The following is a 4520-nucleotide window of genomic DNA, read 5'->3' on the forward strand; positions in this document are numbered from 1 at the left end:
TTTGTGCTCACGAATCCTATCTTTTGATCACAATGACACTGATAACAATGGAAAAAGCAAGACTTGCATTTCACGACCACAGGACGTTGCAAAGCCTTTTACAGCCAATGAAGGACTTTCCAAGTGTAGTCACTGTAGTCATGTAGGAAACATGGTGGCCAATGTGCGCACAGCAAGCTCCCAGAAACAACAATATGATAAAAACGAGATAATCTGTTTTTAAGTGATGTTGATTCAGGGTTAAACAATGACCAGCATCCCAGAAATAATTCCCCTTCTATTCTCTGAAATAGTGCCATGGTACCTTTAACATCCACCTGAGAGGGCAGAGGGATCCTCAGTTTTCTGTCTCATCTGAAAAACAGCATTTCTGATAGTGCAGCACTGCCTTAGTACTGTACTGGAGTGTCAGTCATTTTTAAAGGGCTGTTAGTCCTACTGGAAAATATTTAAAGGAAGATGAAATGAAATGAAATAAATACATTGCTTTTGCCTCTCTCCCATCCCCCCAATAACAGTTAAATTAATTATTTGCTCTTCCCTCCCAAAACCTACCTTTACCATCTGACCTTCCGCCCAAAACTGCACAAACTGTAAACTATAACCCTTCCCACCATCCCCTACACCCATGACATTAACTTGACTCCGTCCCCCCACCCTCACACTGAGAAACTTACCTTCTCCCCCCTCCCCACCAGTGTTGCACCTCATTTGCCCGGATGGGGCTCCGAAGGCACGGCAGTGCCGGCCACTGGGCTGAAGATCGCAGCGGGATATCAGGAAGTGATGGGATAATAATTAAGCAGGTTTGTGGTCCCGTTGCCGAGCGGTGGGGGTCCCCCACAAGGCCTCGCCGTCGCCGGCAATATCGAGCCGGGCCCTGCCGGCGTTGAGTTCCGTGGCGGGCCTCATCTGGGGCCATCTTCAGGCGGCTCCCACCCCACCCCCACCACAGATCTCGACGTCGAGGGCTCTATAGAATCCAGCCCATTGTTTCTGTCAATCTCAACTCCACAAGGATTTGCCTGTTAATTGTAGAAAAATTAAAGCTCTCTAACCTTTTGATAAAAGGGGGTTCAAATCCATTTCCAAACAAATGATCGTTCTCATTGTATCTAGAACATTTTTTCTTACATACAAACATACCAATTAGGAGCAGGAGTAGACCACTCGGCCCCTCGAGCCTGCTCCATCATTCAATAAGATCATGGCTGATCTGATTGTCACCTCAACTCCACTTTCCCACCTGCCCCCAATAACCTTTCACCCCCTTGTTTATCAAGAATCTATCGACCTCTATCTTAAAATATTTCAGAATTTCTGTCGTCCAGCAACTCTCACTTTATTTCCTGGATTTCACCTAAAAAATGTATTTCCACACTTTGGATATCCTGTACTTCATTAATGTTTTTGCTCTCTGGGGATTTCCCTTTAATTATATTCAGCGCTGGTATTTTACTGCGACACAATGACTGAAAGTGTCCCATCTTTCTGCAGGAAAAACACACAGCTTCTATGGCGGGTCAGTTTTCCCACTTGTGTCTCTCTCGGCCACACCTACTGCAATTGGTTGCAGCTACCACTAGAAGCTCTTCCCGTCTTTCTTGTCTTTTCCCACTAATTTTTCCTTTTGTTTTCTTAACAAATTCAATTGAGTCTGCTACTCTCGAGATCAGACTCTCCCTGTCCCCTCGGACAACGGATTGGTTAAACTTTCCAACCTCTGCTTGTCTGCTCAATTGAAACTCTTTCGTTAATGTGAGATCAGCCCTGGACTGTAGATGATCTGAAAGGGTGTTGTCTAATACCCCGAACACAATCCTGTCTCCATTCAGCTCTTCCCTTAAGTTGCGGTATTCACAATCCTCCGTGAGATTGTACAAGTCATTGATAAATGAAAGAATACTCTCCCCTTTCTGTTTTGTATGCTTATTAAATTCAAAGTGATTGCTGACAATGCAGCAGCCAGCCGACGTCATCAGAGTGCTCCAAGCTGCGCACATGCACAAACACTCTCCTACGCTCTGAGATGCTGCGCATGCTCAGCCTACGTCTTCCAGGACGAAGTGGCGCATGCGCGGGAAAACTCTCTACCCCCTCTCAGCCACTCACTCCAGGCCGCTCGCTGCCCGCTCCTCGCTATCCCGCTCCCCCGCCCTCCGGCCGCTTGCTACCCCCGCACCCCCGCACTGCCCTCTCTCCGTCCACTCACGCCCCGCTTCCCCCCCACGTCCCTCCAGACACTAGCTCTAAGCCATGCTGCTTCCCTCCTCTCGGCCTCTCGCTCCAACATTCGATCATTTTTCACCGCACCACCCGATAAAGCAAGGCGAGCCTCGAGGGGTGATGGGGCAATGTTGGAGCGAGTGGCCGATAGGAGGGAAGCGGCAGAGTCCATGGCCTGGAGTGTGAGCGGCCAGAGAGCAGGATGGGGGTGGTGGTGGGCGAAGCGGGGAGTGAGCTGTCAGAGATTGGGATGGGGGGAAGCGGGGAATGACCTTCCGGATAATGGGATGGCACTGTTTAGAGGGGATTTGAGGAAAACATGTTTCACCTCGAGGGTGGTTGGAATCTGGAACACATTGCCTGAAGGAGTGGTAGAGGCAGGAACCCTCACAACATTTAAGAAGTATCGAGATGACCACTCAAAACGCCACAGAATACAAGGCTACGGCCACGTGCTGGAAAATGGAATTAGAATAGATAGGTACTTGATGGCCGGCACGGACATGATGGCCAAAGGGCCTGTTTCTGTGCTGTATAACTCTATGACTCTATGAAACCTCACTGAATTACAGAGGGTGTCTGTCAGAGGTGCTGTCCTTCTAATGAGACTTCAAATAGCGCAACGTTCTCCGAGTGTCAACCAAAACATGTCCATTGTGTAGATATGTGCCATATTTGCTTATGAAACGACAGTCACTGCTCCTAAAGTAATTCACTTTAGGTGAATTAAGATGACTTGGTACTATATAACTGGCGAATGCACAAGAGGGAGCGGGGGACTGTTGGGGTGGGACGGAGGCGGCGATGGCAACCTTTGAGGGGATTTTTGGGTCGAAGTTGTTTTCTGTGATAAATTGAGTAGCTCCATCTTTAATCCTGGCAGCTGCCTGAATGTCACAGACAGTGACGTTTCAGTGGAAGAGGCTGCATTTGCGCATTTGCTAGTACAGCGTCACCTAGTGGTTGCGTTGTCAGCAAATGCAGCATTTTAAATTTGGCTCCACGATGACATTTCTTTCCTCAATTAAAATAGGTCTTGAGTGCCTTAATAACTTCTTCACATGTAGCCTTCTGTTCTTCATGAGGATGTTGCATACACACTCCCTCCATTGCAGACAATAGCGGACTGACCTGTTCCATGTCTGGCTTCTGCACGAGACCCGATGCAGTACGATACCTTGCAAACCTCTGGAACTATCTCGGCCACGCCTCGGCTTGGTTCAGTCCAGTGACTTTTTAAAAGGTACAGGTAAAGATTTCTCCATCTTCGCTTTGGTTTACTATGGCCCCCATATAATATTCTGATATCTGTCAAGGCTTAGTACACAATTTATAAGAATCTGACGGTTAAAATAACCTGAGTTTACTCTGCACACCTTGCATTGAAGGTTTCATCTACAACTCTCCATGAGGTGCCGTACAGATTATATTACAGCACTTCCTGTGATGATGCACATAGTCTATTTATATAATCTGCCCAGTAACAACCCAATGTCCACTCTTATATTATTGTACAGATGTGAGAAAAGCTGAGGATGGGAATGGAACGTCTGAATGATGAAGATTTCATGATGCTGATGATGGAAATGAGGCTGATCTGTTTCCCATTCCACAATCCCTCTTTATTTCTGTGCATGTTTCTCGATGTTGTTTCAACCAAATTGAAAAAGAATCACAAATCCTCCTCTGGAGCTTCAGGTGCCCATTAACAAAAGGCATGGTGGCCTAGTGGTAAGGCGTCAGTCTCGTAAACTGAAGATCACGGGCTCAATCCCCAACCGTGCCTTATGATTAGTTTCTCACTTTAAATGTGATGTTTCCAGAAAATATGTCTGTTGCATTTGTTTTCCTGATTGTTTCATCCATCTGGAAATCAGTGTGATGTTGCACTTCATCCTGGGCACTGGGAAGAACATGAGGAGTCGCCACATGGTCCCTCAAGCCTTCTCTGCCATTGATAGAGTGAAAATATCTGAGGTCCAAGCACAGAACCTTATTACTGTGCATTTGCTGGATATTTAACAGAGCTATTCTATTAATCCCACATCCCGCACTCCTGTCCTTTCCCCCATTGCCCTGTTATATTTTCCATGTCAGGTATATATCCAATTCCATTTAGAGTTAACATTGAATCTGCTTCCACTGACCTTTCAGGATTGCATTCCAGACCAGAACAACACACTGCTGAAAAAACAACTTGCTCATCACAACTCGAATTCTTCTGTCAATTACTTTCAATGTGTTTCCTCTGGTTAAAGACCCTTCTGTCACTGGCAACACTTTCTCCTTCTTTA

At 46.5% G+C, this 4520-nt stretch overlaps 1 non-coding gene across 1 annotated transcript; it reads left to right on the forward strand.

Annotated features, from left to right (window-relative positions):
• Nucleotides 1–3940: 3940 nt before the first annotated feature.
• On the forward strand, nucleotides 3941–4012 carry trnat-cgu (transfer RNA threonine (anticodon CGU)). Its single transcript has one exon. It is a non-coding gene; the product is annotated as a tRNA-Thr (tRNA).
• Nucleotides 4013–4520: the final 508 nt, after the last annotated feature.

The sequence above is a fragment of the Heterodontus francisci genome, unplaced genomic scaffold, assembly GCF_036365525.1.
Source record: "Heterodontus francisci isolate sHetFra1 unplaced genomic scaffold, sHetFra1.hap1 HAP1_SCAFFOLD_146, whole genome shotgun sequence".
Lineage (NCBI taxonomy): Eukaryota > Metazoa > Chordata > Chondrichthyes > Heterodontiformes > Heterodontidae > Heterodontus > Heterodontus francisci.